The sequence below is a fragment of the Eumetopias jubatus genome, unplaced genomic scaffold (assembly GCF_037043125.1).
Source record: "Eumetopias jubatus isolate StellerSeaLion01/CBP00866 unplaced genomic scaffold, mEumJub1_p1.0 scaffold_187, whole genome shotgun sequence".
NCBI lineage: Eukaryota > Metazoa > Chordata > Mammalia > Carnivora > Otariidae > Eumetopias > Eumetopias jubatus.
Window position 1 is genome coordinate 94,118 of NW_028274993.1, and position 21,995 is coordinate 116,112.

General features: G+C 70.9%; 11 non-coding genes across 11 annotated transcripts; all 11 read left to right on the forward strand.

The window, feature by feature from the left end:
• The first annotated feature begins 344 nt into the window (after positions 1-344).
• LOC148161365 (5S ribosomal RNA) lies at positions 345-463 on the forward strand. Its single transcript, XR_015767658.1, has one exon. It is a non-coding gene; the product is annotated as a 5S ribosomal RNA (ribosomal RNA).
• A 2,099-nt stretch (positions 464-2,562) lies between these two features.
• Positions 2,563-2,681, forward strand: LOC148161366 (5S ribosomal RNA). Its single transcript, XR_015767659.1, has one exon. It is a non-coding gene; the product is annotated as a 5S ribosomal RNA (ribosomal RNA).
• Positions 2,682-4,754: 2,073 nt separating this feature from the next.
• LOC148161367 (5S ribosomal RNA) lies at positions 4,755-4,873 on the forward strand. The gene has a single exon (XR_015767661.1). It is a non-coding gene; the product is annotated as a 5S ribosomal RNA (ribosomal RNA).
• A 1,951-nt stretch (positions 4,874-6,824) lies between these two features.
• LOC148161368 (5S ribosomal RNA) lies at positions 6,825-6,943 on the forward strand. Its single transcript, XR_015767662.1, has one exon. It is a non-coding gene; the product is annotated as a 5S ribosomal RNA (ribosomal RNA).
• A 2,074-nt stretch (positions 6,944-9,017) lies between these two features.
• Positions 9,018-9,136, forward strand: LOC148161369 (5S ribosomal RNA). Its single transcript, XR_015767663.1, has one exon. It is a non-coding gene; the product is annotated as a 5S ribosomal RNA (ribosomal RNA).
• A 1,963-nt stretch (positions 9,137-11,099) lies between these two features.
• On the forward strand, positions 11,100-11,218 carry LOC148161370 (5S ribosomal RNA). The gene has a single exon (XR_015767664.1). It is a non-coding gene; the product is annotated as a 5S ribosomal RNA (ribosomal RNA).
• A 1,946-nt stretch (positions 11,219-13,164) lies between these two features.
• Positions 13,165-13,283, forward strand: LOC148161371 (5S ribosomal RNA). Its single transcript, XR_015767665.1, has one exon. It is a non-coding gene; the product is annotated as a 5S ribosomal RNA (ribosomal RNA).
• A 2,081-nt stretch (positions 13,284-15,364) lies between these two features.
• On the forward strand, positions 15,365-15,483 carry LOC148161372 (5S ribosomal RNA). Its single transcript, XR_015767565.1, has one exon. It is a non-coding gene; the product is annotated as a 5S ribosomal RNA (ribosomal RNA).
• A 2,093-nt stretch (positions 15,484-17,576) lies between these two features.
• Positions 17,577-17,695, forward strand: LOC148161373 (5S ribosomal RNA). The gene has a single exon (XR_015767566.1). It is a non-coding gene; the product is annotated as a 5S ribosomal RNA (ribosomal RNA).
• Positions 17,696-19,643: 1,948 nt separating this feature from the next.
• Positions 19,644-19,762, forward strand: LOC148161374 (5S ribosomal RNA). Its single transcript, XR_015767627.1, has one exon. It is a non-coding gene; the product is annotated as a 5S ribosomal RNA (ribosomal RNA).
• Positions 19,763-21,718: 1,956 nt separating this feature from the next.
• Positions 21,719-21,837, forward strand: LOC148161375 (5S ribosomal RNA). The gene has a single exon (XR_015767567.1). It is a non-coding gene; the product is annotated as a 5S ribosomal RNA (ribosomal RNA).
• Positions 21,838-21,995: the final 158 nt, after the last annotated feature.

A 21,995-nucleotide genomic window follows, 5' to 3' on the forward strand; every position in this document is an offset into this window, starting at 1 on the left:
GAGGGTGGGGGACGGTGGGTGGGTGGGCGCGGAGAACACCGCGCGGGCCGCGCTCCCGGCGCCCCGACGCTCCCCTTTGCCATCTCGGGAGCCAGGCGGCGGTGGCGGCGGCGGCTGCCGGGACTGGAGAGTCCCCGTGCGGGAGAGTGCCTGGACTTTCGCGACAGGGGGGCGCTGCAGGCGCCCCCGTCCCCTGGGCCGGTTGGAAGGCAGGCAGGCGGGCAGGCAGGTGCAAGGCCCAGGGCAGGAGGGGGGGCGGGTGGGGAGTGAGGAGCGAAGAGCGGCAGGGCGCGGGTCGGGAGGCACAGAGCAGGCTCTTAGGGCGCCTAGTGGCAGCAGCTCACGTCTACGGCCATACCACCCTGAACGCGCCCGATCTCGTCTGATCTCGGAAGCTAAGCAGGGTCGGGCCTGGTTAGTACTTGGATGGGAGACCGCCTGGGAATACCGGGTGCTGTAGGCTTTTTTTCTTGGTCTTTTCTTGCCCCTTCGGCCTCCCTTCCCCTCCCTTTGCCGCCACAGCCCCCCCCCCCCGCCTTACCCAGCAAGGCTTCCTCCAAACACCCCCTGGCCCCCGGCCCCTCGCCACGCGCGCACCGCCCCGCGGGTCCCGGGCCCGCTGCGGGTGCCGGCTGCACGGGCAAACGGCCGCCAGCCGGCCCTTCCACCTGCAAGCCACCACGCCCACGCCCACTTGAACAAGGGCGGGCTGGGGGGCGGCGGGGGCGGGTGGGTCGGGGGGAGGCGGCGGGTTCGGAGGGAGGTAAAGGGGGAGGGCGGCGAGGACCGCGGCGGGCTTGGGGCGCGGTGGGGGTGGGGCCGGGTGTGGGGGAGGGGTGTGGGGGAGAGGGTGGGCGTAGGGGGCGGGGTGGGGGTGGGGGTGGGGATGGGGGAGGGGTGTGGGGGAGGGGGTGGGCGTAGGGGGCGCGGTGGGGGTGGGGCCGGGGGTGGGGGAGGGGTGTGGGGGAGGGGGTGGGCGTAGGGGGCGGGGTGGGGGTGGGGGTGGGGGTGGGAGCGCGTATGGGACGGCACCCCGGCCCGGCAGGCAGGCGTGCCCTTCCGAGGTCCCGCGCCTCGGGCCCTCATCCACCGAGTCACTGGCCATTCCCCTGGGCCGCCCCGAGTGCCCAGGCACACCGGGCAACCGGCCCCATCTTCTGCCTGGGCACGCCTCCACCTTCTCCCCAGCAGCCCTGGGCTGCGCTTCCACCCGGGCGGGCATTCCCCCCCTCCCGGCGGATCACCGTCCCTTTGCCCCCGGGCCGGGGGTCCCCGCTCCGTGTGGGCATGATACAAGATGGCCGACCGCCCGGGCCCTCACCCGTTGGCACCCGGGACCACCCGTTGACACCCGAGTCCGTGCTCAGTCTCCCCGCAACGGCGAAGCGAAGAGCGAGGCTCGCTCGCTCATCGACACGGCGGGACGGCGGCGCGCGGCGCCCGACGAGCAAAAGCGGCCCCCCAAGTCAAGGACGAGAGCATAGGAGAATGGCCCGTACGCGCCCAGGGCCACAGAGGGTCCCGGGCAGGAATGGGGGCAGAGCGGGTTTCCTGGAGACTGGGCTGCAAGTCCTCGGGCCCCGAGGAGCTCCTGAGCGCCCAAACCACGCCCAAGGACGACCACCCTCCCCGGGGCCAGCTTCCTCGCCAACACAGCCTCCTCCGTGTGTGTGTGTGTGTTTGTGTGTGTGTGTGTGTGTGTGTGTGTGTGTGTGTGTGTGTGTGTGTGTGTGTGGTGTGCTGTGGTGTGGTGTTCTGTGCTGTCCTGTGCTGTGCTGTGCTGTGCTGTGCTGTGTGCTGTGCGGTGTGTGTGGGCTGTGTGTCTGTTTCTGTCGGGGGCACCTGAGTCTGAGTCCCTGTGCACATCCAGCTCAGGGTCTGCGTGCGTCTGTCGTGCGGTCCGAGCGGGTCTGTGTGTTGGATGCTCTGTCTGTGTCTCCCCCTGTGTGTCTCTTCCTCTCTATCTACATCTCCCTCTCTCTGGGTCTCTGTCTTTCCCCGAGTGTCTGTGTGTTCGTCTGTGCCAGCCGTGCTCTCGAGTCTCTCAGTCGGGTCCTGGCGTCGGTGGGTGGGCGAGGGAAGGGTGGCGGAGGAAGGGCGATGGGGTTGGGCTGCTGAGGAGGGTCCCTGGCGGGTGCCGGTGGCTGGCGCTGGCTTTGAGCAAGGCGGGGTGGAGAGGCGGGAAGGCCTGGTGGCGGCCCTCGCTTGCCCTCGGGCGGAGGGTGGGGGACGGTGGGTGGGTGGGCGCGGAGAACACCGCGCGGGCCGCGCTCCCGGCGCCCCGACGCTCCCCTTTGCCATCTCGGGAGCCAGGCGGCGGTGGCGGCGGCGGCTGCCGGGACTGGAGAGTCCCCGTGCGGGAGAGTGCCTGGACTTTCGCGACAGGGGGGCGCTGCAGGCGCCCCCGTCCCCTGGGCCGGTTGGAAGGCAGGCAGGCGGGCAGGCAGGTGCAAGGCCCAGGGCAGGAGGGGGGGCGGGTGGGGAGTGAGGAGCGAAGAGCGGCAGGGCGCGGGTCGGGAGGCACAGAGCAGGCTCTTAGGGCGCCTAGTGGCAGCAGCTCACGTCTACGGCCATACCACCCTGAACGCGCCCGATCTCGTCTGATCTCGGAAGCTAAGCAGGGTCGGGCCTGGTTAGTACTTGGATGGGAGACCGCCTGGGAATACCGGGTGCTGTAGGCTTTTTTTCTTGGTCTTTTCTTGCCCCTTCGGCCTCCCTTGCCCTCCCTTTGCCGCCACAGCCCCCCCCCCCCCGCCTTACCCAGCAAGGCTTCCTCCAAACACCCCCTGGCCCCCGGCCCCTCGCCACGCGCGCACCGCCCCGCGGGTCCCGGGCCCGCTGCGGGTGCCGGCTGCACGGGCAAACGGCCGCCAGCCGGCCCTTCCACCTGCAAGCCACCACGCCCACGCCCACTTGAACAAGGGCGGGCTGGGGGGCGGCGGGGGCGGGTGGGTCGGGGGGAGGCGGCGGGTTCGTAGGGAGGTAAAGGGGGAGGGCGGCGAGGACCGCGGCGGGCTTGGGGCGCGGTGGGGGTGGTGCCGGGTGTGGGGGAGGGGTGTGGGGGAGAGGGTGGGCGTAGGGGGCGGGGTGGGGGTGGGGGTGGGGGTGGGGGAGGGGTGTGGGGGAGGGGGTGGGCGTAGGGGGCGCGGTGGGGGTGGGGCCGGGGGTGGGGGAGGGGTGTGGGGGAGGGGGTGGGCGTAGGGGGCGGGGTGGGGGTGGGGGTGGGGGTGGGAGCGCGTATGGGACGGCACCCCGGCCCGGCAGGCAGGCGTGCCCTTCCGAGGTCCCGCGCCTCGGGCCCTCATCCACCGAGTCACTGGCCATTCCCCTGGGCCGCCCCGAGTGCCCAGGCACACCGGGCAACCGGCCCCATCTTCTGCCTGGGCACGCCTCCACCTTCTCCCCAGCAGCCCTGGGCTGCGCTTCCACCCGGGCGGGCATTCCCCCCCTCCCGGCGGATCACCGTCCCTTTGCCCCCGGGCCGGGGGTCCCCGCTCCGTGTGGGCATGATACAAGATGGCCGACCGCCCGGGCCCTCACCCGTTGGCACCCGGGACCACCCGTTGACACCCGACTCCGTGCTCAGTCTCCCGCAACGGCGAAGCGAAGAGCGAGGCTCGTTCGCTCATCGACACGGCGGGACGGCGGCGCGGGGCGCCCGACGAGCAAAAGCGGCCCCCCAAGTCAAGGACGAGAGCATAGGAGAATGGCCCGTACGCGCCCAGGGCCACAGAGGGTCCCGGGCAGGAATGGGGGCAGAGCGGGTTTCCTGGAGACTGGGCTGCAAGTCCTCGGGCCCCGAGGAGCTCCTGGGCGCCCAAACCATGCCCAAGGACCACCACCCTCCCCGGGGCCAGCTTCCTCGCCAACACAGCCTCCTCCCTGTGTGTGTGTGTGTGTGTGTGTGTGTGTGTGTGTGTGTGTGTGGTGTGCTGTGGTGTGGTGTTCTGTGCTGTCCTGTGCTGTGCTGTGCTGTGCTGTGCTGTGTGCTGTGCGGTGTGTGTGGGCTGTGTGTCTGTTTCTGTCGGGGGCACCTGAGTCTGAGTCTCTGTGCACATCCAGGTCAGGGTCTGCGTGCGTCTGTCGTGCGGTCCGAGCGGGTCTGTGTGTTGGATGCTCTGTCTGTGTCTCCCCCTGTGTGTCTCTTCCTCTCTATCTACATCTCCCTCTCTCTGGGTCTCTGTCTTTCCCCGAGTGTCTGTGCGTTCGTCTGTGCCAGCCGTGCTCTCGAGTCTCTCAGTCGGGTCCTGGCGTCGGTGGGTGGGCGAGGGAAGGGTGGCGGAGGAAGGGCGATGGGGTTGGGCTGCTGAGGAGGGTCCCTGGCGGGCGCCGGTGGCTGGCGCTGGCTTTGAGCAAGGCGGGGTGGAGAGGCGGGAAGGCCTGGTGGCGGCCCTCGCTTGCCCTCGGGCGGAGGGTGGGGGACGGTGGGTGGGTGGGCGCGGAGAACACCGCGCGGGCCGCGCTCCCGGCGCCCCGACGCTCCCCTTTGCCATCTCGGGAGCCAGGCGGCGGTGGCGGCGGCGGCTGCCGGGACTGGAGAGTCCCCGTGCGGGAGAGTGCCTGGACTTTCGAGACAGGGGGGCGCTGCAGGCGCCCCCGTCCCCTGGGCCGGTTGGAAGGCAGGCAGGCGGGCAGGCAGGTGCAAGGCCCAGGGCAGGAGGGGGGGCGGGTGGGGAGTGAGGAGCGAAGAGCGGCAGGGCGCGGGTCGGGAGGCACAGAGCAGGCTCTTAGGGCGCCTAGTGGCAGCAGCTCACGTCTACGGCCATACCACCCTGAACGCGCCCGATCTCGTCTGATCTCGGAAGCTAAGCAGGGTCGGGCCTGGTTAGTACTTGGATGGGAGACCGCCTGGGAATACCGGGTGCTGTAGGCTTTTTTTCTTGGTCTTTTCTTGCCCCTTCGGCCTCCCTTCCCCTCCCTTTGCCGCCACAGCCCCCCCCCCCGCCTTACCCAGCAAAGCTTCCTCCAAACACCCCTGGCCCCCGGCCCCTCGCCACGCGCGCACCGCCCCGCGGGTCCCGGGCCCGCTGCGGGTGCCGGCTGCACGGGCAAACGGCCGCCAGCCGGCCCTTCCACCTGCAAGCCACCACGCCCACGCCCACTTGAACAAGGGCGGGCTGGGGGGCGGCGGGGGCGGGTGGGTCGGGGGGAGGCGGCGGGTTCGGAGGGAGGTAAAGGGGGAGGGCGGCGAGGACCGCGGCGGGCTTGGGGCGCGGTGGGGGTGGGGCCGGGGGTGGGGGAGGGGTGTGGGGGAGAGGGTGGGCGTAGGGGGCGGGGTGGGGGTGGGGGTGGGGGTGGGAGCGCGTATGGGACGGCACCCCGGCCCGGCAGGCAGGCGTGCCCTTCCGAGGTCCCGCGCCTCGGGCCCTCATCCACCGAGTCACTGGCCATTCCCCTGGGCCGCCCCGAGTGCCCAGGCACACCGGGCAACCGGCCCCATCTTCTGCCTGGGCACGCCTCCACCTTCTCCCCAGCAGCCCTGGGCTGCGCTTCCACCCGGGCGGGCATTCCCCCCCTCCCCGCGGATCACCGTCCCTTTGCCCCCGGGCCGGGGGTCCCCGCTCCGTGTGGGCATGATACAAGATGGCCGACCGCCCGGGCCCTCACCCGTTGGCACCCGGGACCACCCGTTGACACCCGAGTCCGTGCTCAGTCTCCCCGCAACGGCGAAGCGAAGAGCGAGGCTCGTTCGCTCATCGACACGGCGGGACGGCGGCGCGCGGCGCCCGACGAGCAAAAGCGGCCCCCCAAGTCAAGGACGAGAGCATAGGAGAATGGCCTGTACGCGCCCAGGGCCACAGAGGGTCCCGGGCAGGAATGGGAGCAGAGCGGGTTTCCTGGAGACTGGGCTGCAAGTCCTCGGGCCCCGAGGAGCTCCTGGGCGCCCAAACCACGCCCAAGGACGACCACCCTCCCCGGGGCCAGCTTCCTCGCCAACACAGCCTCCTCCGTGTGTGTGTGTGTGTGTGTGTGTCTGTGTGTGTGTGTGTGTGTGTGGTGTGCTGTGGTGTGGTGTTCTGTGCTGTCCTGTGCTGTGCTGTGCTGTGCTGTGCTGTGTGCTGTGCGGTGTGTGTGGGCTGTGTGTCTGTTTCTGTCGGGGGCACCTGAGTCTGAGTCCCTGTGCACATCCAGCTCAGGGTCTGCGTGCGTCTGTCGTGCGGTCCGAGCGGGTCTGTGTGTTGGATGCTCTGTCTGTGTCTCCCCCTGTGTGTCTCTTCCTCTCTATCTACATCTCCCTCTCTCTGGGTCTCTGTCTTTCCCCGAGTGTCTGTGTGTTCGTCTGTGCCAGCCGTGCTCTCGAGTCTCTCAGTCGGGTCCTGGCGTCGGTGGGTGGGCGAGGGAAGGGTGGCGGAGGAAGGGCGATGGGGTTGGGCTGCTGAGGAGGGTCCCTGGCGGGTGCCGGTGGCTGGCGCTGGCTTTGAGCAAGGCGGGGTGGAGAGGCGGGAAGGCCTGGTGGCGGCCCTCGCTTGCCCTCGGGCGGAGGGTGGGGGACGGTGGGTGGGTGGGCGCGGAGAACACCGCGCGGGCCGCGCTCCCGGCGCCCCGACGCTCCCCTTTGCCATCTCGGGAGCCAGGCGGCGGTGGCGGCGGCGGCTGCCGGGACTGGAGAGTCCCCGTGCGGGAGAGTGCCTGGACTTTCGCGACAGGGGGGCGCTGCAGGCGCCCCCGTCCCCTGGGCCGGTTGGAAGGCAGGCAGGCGGGCAGGCAGGTGCAAGGCCCAGGGCAGGAGGGGGGGCGGGTGGGGAGTGAGGAGCGAAGAGCGGCAGGGCGCGGGTCGGGAGGCACAGAGCAGGCTCTTAGGGCGCCTAGTGGCAGCAGCTCACGTCTACGGCCATACCACCCTGAACGCGCCCGATCTCGTCTGATCTCGGAAGCTAAGCAGGGTCGGGCCTGGTTAGTACTTGGATGGGAGACCGCCTGGGAATACCGGGTGCTGTAGGCTTTTTTTCTTGGTCTTTTCTTGCCCCTTCGGCCTCCCTTGCCCTCCCTTTGCCGCCACAGCCCCCCCCCCCCCGCCTTACCCAGCAAGGCTTCCTCCAAACACCCCCTGGCCCCCGGCCCCTCGCCACGCGCGCACCGCCCCGCGGGTCCCGGGCCCGCTGCGGGTGCCGGCTGCACGGGCAAACGGCCGCCAGCCGGCCCTTCCACCTGCAAGCCACCACGCCCACGCCCACTTGAACAAGGGCGGGCTGGGGGGCGGCGGGGGCGGGTGGGTCGGGGGGAGGCGGCGGGTTCGTAGGGAGGTAAAGGGGGAGGGCGGCGAGGACCGCGGCGGGCTTGGGGCGCGGTGGGGGTGGTGCCGGGTGTGGGGGAGGGGTGTGGGGGAGAGGGTGGGCGTAGGGGGCGGGGTGGGGGTGGGGGTGGGGGTGGGGGAGGGGTGTGGGGGAGGGGGTGGGCGTAGGGGGCGCGGTGGGGGTGGGGCCGGGGGTGGGGGAGGGGTGTGGGGGAGGGGGTGGGCGTAGGGGGCGGGGTGGGGGTGGGGGTGGGGGTGGGAGCGCGTATGGGACGGCACCCCGGCCCGGCAGGCAGGCGTGCCCTTCCGAGGTCCCGCGCCTCGGGCCCTCATCCACCGAGTCACTGGCCATTCCCCTGGGCCGCCCCGAGTGCCCAGGCACACCGGGCAACCGGCCCCATCTTCTGCCTGGGCACGCCTCCACCTTCTCCCCAGCAGCCCTGGGCTGCGCTTCCACCCGGGCGGGCATTCCCCCCCTCCCGGCGGATCACCGTCCCTTTGCCCCCGGGCCGGGGGTCCCCGCTCCGTGTGGGCATGATACAAGATGGCCGACCGCCCGGGCCCTCACCCGTTGGCACCCGGGACCACCCGTTGACACCCGACTCCGTGCTCAGTCTCCCGCAACGGCGAAGCGAAGAGCGAGGCTCGTTCGCTCATCGACACGGCGGGACGGCGGCGCGGGGCGCCCGACGAGCAAAAGCGGCCCCCCAAGTCAAGGACGAGAGCATAGGAGAATGGCCCGTACGCGCCCAGGGCCACAGAGGGTCCCGGGCAGGAATGGGGGCAGAGCGGGTTTCCTGGAGACTGGGCTGCAAGTCCTCGGGCCCCGAGGAGCTCCTGGGCGCCCAAACCATGCCCAAGGACCACCACCCTCCCCGGGGCCAGCTTCCTCGCCAACACAGCCTCCTCCCTGTGTGTGTGTGTGTGTGTGTGTGTGTGTGTGTGTGTGTGTGTGTGGTGTGCTGTGGTGTGGTGTTCTGTGCTGTCCTGTGCTGTGCTGTGCTGTGCTGTGCTGTGTGCTGTGCGGTGTGTGTGGGCTGTGTGTCTGTTTCTGTCGGGGGCGCCTGAGTCTGAGTCTCTGTGCACATCCAGGTCAGGGTCTGCGTGCGTCTGTCGTGCGGTCCGAGCGGGTCTGTGTGTTGGATGCTCTGTCTGTGTCTCCCCCTGTGTGTCTCTTGCTCTCTATCTACATCTCCCTCTCTCTGGGTCTCTGTCTTTCCCCGAGTGTCTGTGCGTTCGTCTGTGCCAGCCGTGCTCTCGAGTCTCTCAGTCGGGTCCTGGCGTCGGTGGGTGGGCGAGGGAAGGGTGGCGGAGGAAGGGCGATGGGGTTGGGCTGCTGAGGAGGGTCCCTGGCGGGCGCCGGTGGCTGGCGCTGGCTTTGAGCAAGGCGGGGTGGAGAGGCGGGAAGGCCTGGTGGCGGCCCTCGCTTGCCCTCGGGCGGAGGGTGGGGGACGGTGGGTGGGTGGGCGCGGAGAACACCGCGCGGGCCGCGCTCCGGGCGCCCCGACGCTCCCCTTTGCCATCTCGGGAGCCAGGCGGCGGTGGCGGCGGCGGCTGCCGGGACTGGAGAGTCCCCGTGCGGGAGAGTGCCTGGACTTTCGCGACAGGGGGGCGCTGCAGGCGCCCCCGTCCCCTGGGCCGGTTGGAAGGCAGGCAGGCGGGCAGGCAGGTGCAAGGCCCAGGGCAGGAGGGGGGCGGGTGGGGAGTGAGGAGCGAAGAGCGGCAGGGCGCGGGTCGGGAGGCACAGAGCAGGCTCTTAGGGCGCCTAGTGGCAGCAGCTCACGTCTACGGCCATACCACCCTGAACGCGCCCGATCTCGTCTGATCTCGGAAGCTAAGCAGGGTCGGGCCTGGTTAGTACTTGGATGGGAGACCGCCTGGGAATACCGGGTGCTGTAGGCTTTTTTTCTTGGTCTTTTCTTGCCCCTTCGGCCTCCCTTCCCCTCCCTTTGCCGCCACAGCCCCCCCCCCCCGCCTTACCCAGCAAGGCTTCCTCCAAACACGCCCTGGCCCCCGGCCCCTCGCCACGCGCGCACCGCCCCGCGGGTCCCGGGCCCGCTGCGGGTGCCGGCTGCACGGGCAAACGGCCGCCAGCCGGCCCTTCCACCTGCAAGCCACCACGCCCACGCCCACTTGAACAAGGGCGGGCTGGGGGGCGGCGGGGGCGGGTGGGTCGGGGGGAGGCGGCGGGTTCGGAGGGAGGTAAAGGGGGAGGGCGGCGAGGACCGCGGCGGGCTTGGGGCGCGGTGGGGGTGGGGCCGGGGGTGGGGGAGGGGTGTGGGGGAGGGGGTGGGCGTAGGGGGCGGGGTGGGGGTGGGGGTGGGGGTGGGAGCGCGTATGGGACGGCACCCCGGCCCGGCAGGCAGGCGTGCCCTTCCGAGGTCCCGCGCCTCGGGCCCTCATCCACCGAGTCACTGGCCATTCCCCTGGGCCGCCCCGAGTGCCCAGGCACACCGGGCAACCGGCCCCATCTTCTGCCTGGGCACGCCTCCACCTTCTCCCCAGCAGCCCTGGGCTGCGCTTCCACCCGGGCGGGCATTCCCCCCCTCCCGGCGGATCACCGTCCCTTTGCCCCCGGGCCGGGGGTCCCCGCTCCGTGTGGGCATGATACAAGATGGCCGACCGCCCGGGCCCTCACCCGTTGGCACCCGGGACCACCCGTTGACACCCGAGTCCGTGCTCAGTCTCCCCGCAACGGCGAAGCGAAGAGCGAGGCTCGTTCGCTCATCGACACGGCGGGACGGCGGCGCGCGGCGCCCGACGAGCAAAAGCGGCCCCCCAAGTCAAGGACGAGAGCATAGGAGAATGGCCCGTACGCGCCCAGGGCCACAGAGGGTCCCGGGCAGGAATGGGAGCAGAGCGGGTTTCCTGGAGACTGGGCTGCAAGTCCTCGGGCCCCGAGGAGCTCCTGGGCGCCCAAACCACGCCCAAGGACGACCACCCTCCCCGGGGCCAGCTTCCTCGCCAACACAGCCTCCTCCGTGTGTGTGTGTGTGTGTGTGTGTGTGTGTGTCTGTGTGTGTGTGTGTGTGTGTGTGGTGTGCTGTGGTGTGGTGTTCTGTGCTGTCCTGTGCTGTGCTGTGCTGTGCTGTGCTGTGTGCTGTGCGGTGTGTGTGGGCTGTGTGTCTGTTTCTGTCGGGGGCACCTGAGTCTGAGTCCCTGTGCACATCCAGGTCAGGGTCTGCGTGCGTCTGTCGTGCGGTCCGAGCGGGTCTGTGTGTTGGATGCTCTGTCTGTGTCTCCCCCTGTGTGTCTCTTCCTCTCTATCTACATCTCCCTCTCTCTGGGTCTCTGTCTTTCCCCGAGTGTCTGTGCGTTCGTCTGTGCCAGCCGTGCTCTCGAGTCTCTCAGTCGGGTCCTGGCGTCGGTGGGTGGGCGAGGGAAGGGTGGCGGAGGAAGGGCGATGGGGTTGGGCTGCTGAGGAGGGTCCCTGGCGGGCGCCGGTGGCTGGCGCTGGCTTTGAGCAAGGCGGGGTGGAGAGGCGGGAAGGCCTGGTGGCGGCCCTCGCTTGCCCTCGGGCGGAGGGTGGGGGACGGTGGGTGGGTGGGCGCGGAGAACACCGCGCGGGCCGCGCTCCCGGCGCCCCGACGCTCCCCTTTGCCATCTCGGGAGCCAGGCGGCGGTGGCGGCGGCGGCTGCCGGGACTGGAGAGTCCCCGTGCGGGAGAGTGCCTGGACTTTCGCGACAGGGGGGCGCTGCAGGCGCCCCCGTCCCCTGGGCCGGTTGGAAGGCAGGCAGGCGGGCAGGCAGGTGCAAGGCCCAGGGCAGGAGGGGGGGCGGGTGGGGAGTGAGGAGCGAAGAGCGGCAGGGCGCGGGTCGGGAGGCACAGAGCAGGCTCTTAGGGCGCCTAGTGGCAGCAGCTCACGTCTACGGCCATACCACCCTGAACGCGCCCGATCTCGTCTGATCTCGGAAGCTAAGCAGGGTCGGGCCTGGTTAGTACTTGGATGGGAGACCGCCTGGGAATACCGGGTGCTGTAGGCTTTTTTTCTTGGTCTTTTCTTGCCCCTTCGGCCTCCCTTGCCCTCCCTTTGCCGCCACAGCCCCCCCCCCCCCGCCTTACCCAGCAAGGCTTCCTCCAAACACCCCCTGGCCCCCGGCCCCTCGCCACGCGCGCACCGCCCCGCGGGTCCCGGGCCCGCTGCGGGTGCCGGCTGCACGGGCAAACGGCCGCCAGCCGGCCCTTCCACCTGCAAGCCACCACGCCCACGCCCACTTGAACAAGGGCGGGCTGGGGGGCGGCGGGGGCGGGTGGGTCGGGGGGAGGCGGCGGGTTCGGAGGGAGGTAAAGGGGGAGGGCGGCGAGGACCGCGGCGGGCTTGGGGCGCGGTGGGGGTGGGGCCGGGGGTGGGGGAGGGGTGTGGGGGAGGGGGTGGGCGTAGGGGGCGGGGTGGGGGTGGGGGTGGGGGTGGGAGCGCGTATGGGACGGCACCCCGGCCCGGCAGGCAGGCGTGCCCTTCCGAGGTCCCGCGCCTCGGGCCCTCATCCACCGAGTCACTGGCCATTCCCTGGGCCGCCCCGAGTGCCCAGGCACACCGGGCAACCGGCCCCATCTTCTGCCTGGGCACGCCTCCACCTTCTCCCCAGCAGCCCTGGGCTGCGCTTCCACCCGGGCGGGCATTCCCCCCCTCCCGGCGGATCACCGTCCCTTTGCCCCCGGGCCGGGGGTCCCCGCTCCGTGTGGGCATGATACAAGATGGCCGACCGCCCGGGCCCTCACCCGTTGGCACCCGGGACCACCCGTTGACACCCGAGTCCGTGCTCAGTCTCCCCGCAACGGCGAAGCGAAGAGCGAGGCTCGTTCGCTCATCGACACGGCGGGACGGCGGCGCGCGGCGCCCGACGAGCAAAAGCGGCCCCCCAAGTCAAGGACGAGAGCATAGGAGAATGGCCCGTACGCGCCCAGGGCCACAGAGGGTCCCGGGCAGGAATGGGAGCAGAGCGGGTTTCCTGGAGACTGGGCTGCAAGTCCTCGGGCCCCGAGGAGCTCCTGGGCGCCCAAACCACGCCCAAGGACGACCACCCTCCCCGGGGCCAGCTTCCTCGCCAACACAGCCTCCTCCGTGTGTGTGTGTGTGTGTGTGTGTGTGTGTGTGTGTGTGTGTGTGGTGTGCTGTGGTGTGGTGTTCTGTGCTGTCCTGTGCTGTGCTGTGCTGTGCTGTGTGCTGTGCGGTGTGTGTGGGCTGTGTGTCTGTTTCTGTCGGGGGCACCTGAGTCTGAGTCCCTGTGCACATCCAGGTCAGGGTCTGCGTGCGTCTGTCGTGCGGTCCGAGCGGGTCTGTGTGTTGGATGCTCTGTCTGTGTCTCCCCCTGTGTGTCTCTTCCTCTCTATCTACATCTCCCTCTCTCTGGGTCTCTGTCTTTCCCCGAGTGTCTGTGCGTTCGTCTGTGCCAGCCGTGCTCTCGAGTCTCTCAGTCGGGTCCTGGCGTCGGTGGGTGGGCGAGGGAAGGGTGGCGGAGGAAGGGCGATGGGGTTGGGCTGCTGAGGAGGGTCCCTGGCGGGCGCCGGTGGCTGGCGCTGGCTTTGAGCAAGGCGGGGTGGAGAGGCGGGAAGGGCTGGTGGCGGCCCTCGCTTGCCCTCGGGCGGAGGGTGGGGGACGGTGGGTGGGTGGGCGCGGAGAACACCGCGCGGGCCGCGCTCCCGGCGCCCCGACGCTCCCCTTTGCCATCTCGGGAGCCAGGCGGCGGTGGCGGCGGCGGCTGCCGGGACTGGAGAGTCCCCGTGCGGGAGAGTGCCTGGACTTTCGCGACAGGGGGGCGCTGCAGGCGCCCCCGTCCCCTGGGCCGGTTGGAAGGCAGGCAGGCGGGCAGGCAGGTGCAAGGCCCAGGGCAGGAGGGGGGGCGGGTGGGGAGTGAGGAGCGAAGAGCGGCAGGGCGCGGGTCGGGAGGCACAGAGCAGGCTCTTAGGGCGCCTAGTGGCAGCAGCTCACGTCTACGGCCATACCACCCTGAACGCGCCCGATCTCGTCTGATCTCGGAAGCTAAGCAGGGTCGGGCCTGGTTAGTACTTGGATGGGAGACCGCCTGGGAATACCGGGTGCTGTAGGCTTTTTTTCTTGGTCTTTTCTTGCCCCTTCGGCCTCCCTTCCCCTCCCTTTGCCGCCACAGCCCCCCCCCCCGCCTTACCCAGCAAGGCTTCCTCCAAACACCCCCTGGCCCCCGGCCCCTCGCCACGCGCGCACCGCCCCGCGGGTCCCGGGCCCGCTGCGGGTGCCGGCTGCACGGGCAAACGGCCGCCAGCCGGCCCTTCCACCTGCAAGCCACCACGCCCACGCCCACTTGAACAAGGGCGGGCTGGGGGGCGGCGGGGGCGGGTGGGTCGGGGGGAGGCGGCGGGTTCGGAGGGAGGTAAAGGGGGAGGGCGGCGAGGACCGCGGCGGGCTTGGGGCGCGGTGGGGGTGGGGCCGGGTGTGGGGGAGGGGTGTGGGGGAGAGGGTGGGCGTAGGGGGCGGGGTGGGGGTGGGGGTGGGGGTGGGGGAGGGGGTGGGCGTAGGGGGCGCGGTGGGGGTGGGGCCGGGGGTGGGGGAGGGGTGTGGGGGAGGGGGTGGGCGTAGGGGGCGGGGTGGGGGTGGGGGTGGGGGTGGGAGCGCGTATGGGACGGCACCCCGGCCCGGCAGGCAGGCGTGCCCTTCCGAGGTCCCGCGCCTCGGGCCCTCATCCACCGAGTCACTGGCCATTCCCCTGGGCCGCCCCGAGTGCCCAGGCACACCGGGCAACCGGCCCCATCTTCTGCCTGGGCACGCCTCCACCTTCTCCCCAGCAGCCCTGGGCTGCGCTTCCACCCGGGCGGGCATTCCCCCCCTCCCGGCGGATCACCGTCCCTTTGCCCCCGGGCCGGGGGTCCCCGCTCCGTGTGGGCATGATACAAGATGGCCGACCGCCCGGGCCCTCACCCGTTGGCACCCGGGACCACCCGTTGACACCCGAGTCCGTGCTCAGTCTCCCCGCAACGGCGAAGCGAAGAGCGAGGCTCGTTCGCTCATCGACACGGCGGGACGGCGGCGCGCGGCGCCCGACGAGCAAAAGCGGCCCCCCAAGTCAAGGACGAGAGCATAGGAGAATGGCCCGTACGCGCCCAGGGCCACAGAGGGTCCCGGGCAGGAATGGGGGCAGAGCGGGTTTCCTGGAGACTGGGCTGCAAGTCCTCGGGCCCCGAGGAGCTCCTGGGCGCCCAAACCACGCCCAAGGACGACCACCCTCCCCGGGGCCAGCTTCCTCGCCAACACAGCCTCCTCCGTGTGTGTGTGTGTGTCTGTGTGTGTGTGTGTGTGTGTGTATGTGTGTGTGTGTGTGTGTGTGTGTGGTGTGCTGTGGTGTGGTGTTCTGTGCTGTCCTGTGCTGTGCTGTGGTGTGCTGTGCTGTGTGCTGTGCGGTGTGTGTGGGCTGTGTGTCTGTTTCTGTCGGGGGCACCTGAGTCTGAGTCCCTGTGCACATCCAGGTCAGGGTCTGCGTGCGTCTGTCGTGCGGTCCGAGCGGGTCTGTGTGTTGGATGCTCTGTCTGTGTCTCCCCCTGTGTGTCTCTTCCTCTCTATCTACATCTCCCTCTCTCTGGGTCTCTGTCTTTCCCCGAGTGTGTGTGCGTTCGTCTGTGCCAGCCGTGCTCTCGAGTCTCTCAGTCGGGTCCTGGCGTCGGTGGGTGGGCGAGGGAAGGGTGGCGGAGGAAGGGCGATGGGGTTGGGCTGCTGAGGAGGGTCCCTGGCGGGCGCCGGTGGCTGGCGCTGGCTTTGAGCAAGGCGGGGTGGAGAGGCGGGAAGGCCTGGTGGCGGCCCTCGCTTGCCCTCGGGCGGAGGGTGGGGGACGGTGGGTGGGTGGGCGCGGAGAACACCGCGCGGGCCGCGCTCCCGGCGCCCCGACGCTCCCCTTTGCCATCTCGGGAGCCAGGCGGCGGTGGCGGCGGCGGCTGCCGGGACTGGAGAGTCCCCGTGCGGGAGAGTGCCTGGACTTTCGCGACAGGGGGGCGCTGCAGGCGCCCCCGTCCCCTGGGCCGGTTGGAAGGCAGGCAGGCGGGCAGGCAGGTGCAAGGCCCAGGGCAGGAGGGGGGGCGGGTGGGGAGTGAGGAGCGAAGAGCGGCAGGGCGCGGGTCGGGAGGCACAGAGCAGGCTCTTAGGGCGCCTAGTGGCAGCAGCTCACGTCTACGGCCATACCACCCTGAACGCGCCCGATCTCGTCTGATCTCGGAAGCTAAGCAGGGTCGGGCCTGGTTAGTACTTGGATGGGAGACCGCCTGGGAATACCGGGTGCTGTAGGCTTTTTTTCTTGGTCTTTTCTTGCCCCTTCGGCCTCCCTTGCCCTCCCTTTGCCGCCACAGCCCCCCCCCCCCGCCTTACCCAGCAAGGCTTCCTCCAAACACCCCCTGGCCCCCGGCCCCTCGCCACGCGCGCACCGCCCCGCGGGTCCCGGGCCCGCTGCGGGTGCCGGCTGCACGGGCAAACGGCCGCCAGCCGGCCCTTCCACCTGCAAGCCACCACGCCCACGCCCACTTGAACAAGGGCGGGCTGGGGGGCGGCGGGGGCGGGTGGGTCGGGGGGAGGCGGCGGGTTCGGAGGGAGGTAAAGGGGGAGGGCGGCGAGGACCGCGGCGGGCTTGGGGCGCGGTGGGGGTGGGGCCGGGTGTGGGGGAGGGGTGTGGGGGAGAGGGTGGGCGTAGGGGGCGGGGTGGGGGTGGGGGTGGGGGTGGGGGAGGGGTGTGGGGGAGGGGGTGGGCGTAGGGGGCGCGGTGGGGGTGGGGCCGGGGGTGGGGGAGGGGTGTGGGGGAGGGGGTGGGCGTAGGGGGCGGGGTGGGGGTGGGGGTGGGGGTGGGAGCGCGTATGGGACGGCACCCCGGCCCGGCAGGCAGGCGTGCCCTTCCGAGGTCCCGCGCCTCGGGCCCTCATCCACCGAGTCACTGGCCATTCCCCTGGGCCGCCCCGAGTGCCCAGGCACACCGGGCAACCGGCCCCATCTTCTGCCTGGGCACGCCTCCACCTTCTCCCCAGCAGCCCTGGGCTGCGCTTCCACCCGGGCGGGCATTCCCCCCCTCCCGGCGGATCACCGTCCCTTTGCCCCCGGGCCGGGGGTCCCCGCTCCGTGTGGGCGTGATACAAGATGGCCGACCGCCCGGGCCCTCACCCGTTGGCACCCGGGACCACCCGTTGACACCCGAGTCCGTGCTCAGTCTCCCCGCAACGGCGAAGCGAAGAGCGAGGCTCGTTCGCTCATCGACACGGCGGGACGGCGGCGCGCGGCGCCCGACGAGCAAAAGCGGCCCCCCAAGTCAAGGACGAGAGCATAGGAGAATGGCCCGTACGCGCCCAGGGCCACAGAGGGTCCCGGGCAGGAATGGGAGCAGAGCGGGTTTCCTGGAGACTGGGCTGCAAGTCCTCGGGCCCCGAGGAGCTCCTGGGCGCCCAAACCACGCCCAAGGACGACCACCCTCCCCGGGGCCAGCTTCCTCGCCAACACAGCCTCCTCCGTGTGTGTGTGTGTGTTTGTGTGTGTGTGTGTGTGTGTGTGTGTGTGTGTGTGTGTGTGTGTGTGGTGTGCTGTGGTGTGGTGTTCTGTGCTGTCCTGTGCTGTGCTGTGCTGTGCTGTGCTGTGTGCTGTGCGGTGTGTGTGGGCTGTGTGTCTGTTTCTGTCGGGGGCACCTGAGTCTGAGTCCCTGTGCACATCCAGGTCAGGGTCTGCGTGCGTCTGTCGTGCGGTCCGAGCGGGTCTGTGTGTTGGATGCTCTGTCTGTGTCTCCCCCTGTGTGTCTCTTCCTCTCTATCTACATCTCCCTCTCTCTGGGTCTCTGTCTTTCCCCGAGTGTCTGTGCGTTCGTCTGTGCCAGCCGTGCTCTCGAGTCTCTCAGTCGGGTCCTGGCGTCGGTGGGTGGGCGAGGGAAGGGTGGCGGAGGAAGGGCGATGGGGTTGGGCTGCTGAGGAGGGTCCCTGGCGGGCGCCGGTGGCTGGCGCTGGCTTTGAGCAAGGCGGGGTGGAGAGGCGGGAAGGCCTGGTGGCGGCCCTCGCTTGCCCTCGGGCGGAGGGTGGGGGACGGTGGGTGGGTGGGCGCGGAGAACACCGCGCGGGCCGCGCTCCCGGCGCCCCGACGCTCCCCTTTGCCATCTCGGGAGCCAGGCGGTGGTGGCGGCGGCGGCTGCCGGGACTGGAGAGTCCCCGTGCGTGAGAGTGCCTGGACTTTCGCGACAGGGGGGCGCTGCAGGCGCCCCCGTCCCCTGGGCCGGTTGGAAGGCAGGCAGGCGGGCAGGCAGGTGCAAGGCCCAGGGCAGGAGGGGGGGCGGGTGGGGAGTGAGGAGCGAAGAGCGGCAGGGCGCGGGTCGGGAGGCACAGAGCAGGCTCTTAGGGCGCCTAGTGGCAGCAGCTCACGTCTACGGCCATACCACCCTGAACGCGCCCGATCTCGTCTGATCTCGGAAGCTAAGCAGGGTCGGGCCTGGTTAGTACTTGGATGGGAGACCGCCTGGGAATACCGGGTGCTGTAGGCTTTTTTTCTTGGTCTTTTCTTGCCCCTTCGGCCTCCCTTCCCCTCCCTTTGCCGCCACAGCCCCCCCCCCCCGCCTTACCCAGCAAGGCTTCCTCCAAACACCCCCTGGCCCCCGGCCCCTCGCCACGCGCGCACCGCCCCGCGGGTCCCGGGCCCGCTGCGGGTGCCGGCTGCACGGGCAAACGACCGCCAGCCGGCCCTTCCACCTGCAAGCCACCACGCCCACGCCCACTTGAACAAGGGCGGGCTGGGGGGCGGCGGGGGCGGGTGGGTCGGGGGGAGGCGGCGGGTTCGGAGGGAGGTAAAGGGGGAGGGCGGCGAGTACCGCGGCGGGCTTGGGGCGCGGTGGGGGTGGGGCCGGGGGTGGGGGAGGGGTGTGGGGGAGGGGGTGGGCGTAGGGGGCGGGGTGGGGGTGGGGGTGGGGGTGGGAGCGCGTATGGGACGGCACCCCGGCCCGGCAGGCAGGCGTGCCCTTCCGAGGTCCCGCGCCTCGGGCCCTCATCCACCGAGTCACTGGCCATTCCCCTGGGCCGCCCCGAGTGCCCAGGCACACCGGGCAACCGGCCCCATCTTCTGCCTGGGCACGCCTCCACCTTCTCCCCAGCAGCCCTGGGCTGCGCTTCCACCCGGGCGGGCATTCCCCCCCTCCCGGCGGATCACCGTCCCTTTGCCCCCGGGCCGGGGGTCCCCGCTCCGTGTGGGCATGATACAAGATGGCCGACCGCCCGGGCCCTCACCCGTTGGCACCCGGGACCACCCGTTGACACCCGAGTCCGTGCTCAGTCTCCCCGCAACGGCGAAGCGAAGAGCGAGGCTCGTTCGCTCATCGACACGGCGGGACGGCGGCGCGCGGCGCCCGACGAGCAAAAGCGGCCCCCCAAGTCAAGGACGAGAGCATAGGAGAATGGCCCGTACGCGCCCAGGGCCACAGAGGGTCCCGGGCAGGAATGGGAGCAGAGCGGGTTTCCTGGAGACTGGGCTGCAAGTCCTCGGGCCCCGAGGAGCTCCTGGGCGCCCAAACCACGCCCAAGGACGACCACCCTCCCCGGGGCCAGCTTCCTCGCCAACACAGCCTCCTCCGTGTGTGTGTGTGTGTGTGTGTGTGTGTGTGTGTGTGTGTGTGTGTGGTGTGCTGTGGTGTGGTGTTCTGTGCTGTCCTGTGCTGTGCTGTGCTGTGCTGTGTGCTGTGCGGTGTGTGTGGGCTGTGTGTCTGTTTCTGTCGGGGGCACCTGAGTCTGAGTCCCTGTGCACATCCAGGTCAGGGTCTGCGTGCGTCTGTCGTGCGGTCCGAGCGGGTCTGTGTGTTGGATGCTCTGTCTGTGTCTCCCCCTGTGTGTCTCTTCCTCTCTATCTACATCTCCCTCTCTCTGGGTCTCTGTCTTTCCCCGAGTGTCTGTGCGTTCGTCTGTGCCAGCCGTGCTCTCGAGTCTCTCAGTCGGGTCCTGGCGTCGGTGGGTGGGCGAGGGAAGGGTGGCGGAGGAAGGGCGATGGGGTTGGGCTGCTGAGGAGGGTCCCTGGCGGGCGCCGGTGGCTGGCGCTGGCTTTGAGCAAGGCGGGGTGGAGAGGCGGGAAGGCCTGGTGGCGGCCCTCGCTTGCCCTCGGGCGGAGGGTGGGGGACGGTGGGTGGGTGGGCGCGGAGAACACCGCGCGGGCCGCGCTCCCGGCGCCCCGACGCTCCCCTTTGCCATCTCGGGAGCCAGGCGGCGGTGGCGGCGGCGGCTGCCGGGACTGGAGAGTCCCCGTGCGGGAGAGTGCCTGGACTTTCGCGACAGGGGGGCGCTGCAGGCGCCCCCGTCCCCTGGGCCGGTTGGAAGGCAGGCAGGCGGGCAGGCAGGTGCAAGGCCCAGGGCAGGAGGGGGGGCGGGTGGGGAGTGAGGAGCGAAGAGCGGCAGGGCGCGGGTCGGGAGGCACAGAGCAGGCTCTTAGGGCGCCTAGTGGCAGCAGCTCACGTCTACGGCCATACCACCCTGAACGCGCCCGATCTCATCTGATCTCGGAAGCTAAGCAGGGTCGGGCCTGGTTAGTACTTGGATGGGAGACCGCCTGGGAATACCGGGTGCTGTAGGCTTTTTTTCTTGGTCTTTTCTTGCCCCTTCGGCCTCCCTTGCCCTCCCTTTGCCGCCACAGCCCCCCCCCCCCCGCCTTACCCAGCAAGGCTTCCTCCAAACACCCCCTGGCCCCCGGCCCCTCGCCACGCGCGCACCGCCCCGCGGGTCCCGGGCCCGCTGCGGGTGCCGGCTGCACGGGCAAACGGCCGCCAGCCGGCCCTTCCACCTGCAAGCCACCACGCCCACGCCCACTTGAACAAGGGCGGGCTGGGGGGCGGCGGGGGCGGGTGGGTCTGGGGGAGGCGGCGGGTTCGGAGGGAGGTAAAGGGGGAGGGCGGCGAGGACCGCGGCGGGCTTGGGGCGCGGTGGGGGTGGGGCCGGGGGTGGGGGAGGGGTGTGGGGGAGGGGGTGGGCGTAGGGGGCGGGGTGGGGGTGGGGGTGGGGGTGGGAGCGCGTATGGGACGGCACCCCGGCCCGGCAGGCAGGCGTGCCCTTCCGAGGTCCCGCGCCTCGGGCCCTCATCCACCGAGTCACTTGCCATTCCCCTGGGCCGCCCCGAGTGCCCAGGCACACCGGGCAACCGGCCCCATCTTCTGCCTGGGCACGCCTCCACCTTCTCCCCAGCAGCCCTGGGCTGCGCTTCCACCCGGGCGGGCATTCCCCCCCTCCCGGCGGATCACCGTCCCTTTGCCCCCGGGCCGGGGGTCCCCGCTCCGTGTGGGCATGATACAAGATGGCCGACCGCCCGGGCCCTCACCCGTTGGCACCCGGGACCACCCGTTGACACCCGAGTCCGTGCTCAGTCTCCCCGCAATGGCGAAGCGAAGAGCGAGGCTCGTTCGCTCATCGACACGGCGGGACGGCGGCGCGCGGCGCCCGACGAGCAAAAGCGGCCCCCCAAGTCAAGGACGAGAGCATAGGAGAATGGCCCGTACGCGCCCAGGGCCACAGAGGGTCCCGGGCAGGAATGGGAGCAGAGCGGGTTTCCTGGAGACTGGGCTGCAAGTCCTCGGGCCCCGAGGAGCTCCTGGGCGCCCAAACCACGCCCAAGGACGACCACCCTCCCCGGGGCCAGCTTCCTCGCCAACACAGCCTCCTCCGTGTGTGTGTGTGTGTGTGTGTGTGTGTGTGTGTGTGTGTGTGTGTGTGGTGTGCTGTGGTGTGGTGTTCTGTGCTGTCCTGTGCTGTGCTGTGCTGTGCTGTGCTGTGTGCTGTGCGGTGTGTGTGGGCTGTGTGTCTGTTTCTGTCGGGGGCACCTGAGTCTGAGTCCCTGTGCACATCCAGGTCAGGGTCTGCGTGCGTCTGTCGTGCGGTCCGAGCGGGTCTGTGTGTTGGATGCTCTGTCTGTGTCTCCCCCTGTGTGTCTCTTCCTCTCTATCTACATCTCCCTCTCTCTGGGTCTCTGTCTTTCCCCGAGTGTCTGTGCGTTCGTCTGTGCCAGCCGTGCTCTCGAGTCTCTCAGTCGGGTCCTGGCGTCGGTGGGTGGGCGAGGGAAGGGTGGCGGAGGAAGGGCGATGGGGTTGGGCTGCTGAGGAGGGTCCCTGGCGGGCGCCGGTGGCTGGCGCTGGCTTTGAGCAAGGCGGGGTGGAGAGGCGGGAAGGCCTGGTGGCGGCCCTCGCTTGCCCTCGGGCGGAGGGTGGGGGACGGTGGGTGGGTGGGCGCGGAGAACACCGCGCGGGCCGCGCTCCCGGCGCCCCGACGCTCCCCTTTGCCATCTCGGGAGCCAGGCGGCGGTGGCGGCGGCGGCTGCCGGGACTGGAGAGTCCCCGTGCGGGAGAGTGCCTGGACTTTCGCGACAGGGGGGCGCTGCAGGCGCCCCCGTCCCCTGGGCCGGTTGGAAGGCAGGCAGGCGGGCAGGCAGGTGCAAGGCCCAGGGCAGGAGGGGGGGCGGGTGGGGAGTGAGGAGCGAAGAGCGGCAGGGCGCGGGTCGGGAGGCACAGAGCAGGCTCTTAGGGCGCCTAGTGGCAGCAGCTCACGTCTACGGCCATACCACCCTGAACGCGCCCGATCTCGTCTGATCTCGGAAGCTAAGCAGGGTCGGGCCTGGTTAGTACTTGGATGGGAGACCGCCTGGGAATACCGGGTGCTGTAGGCTTTTTTTCTTGGTCTTTTCTTGCCCCTTCGGCCTCCCTTGCCCTCCCTTTGCCGCCACAGCCCCCCCCCCCCGCCTTACCCAGCAAGGCTTCCTCCAAACACCCCCTGGCCCCCGGCCCCTCGCCACGCGCGCACCGCCCCGCGGGTCCCGGGCCCGCT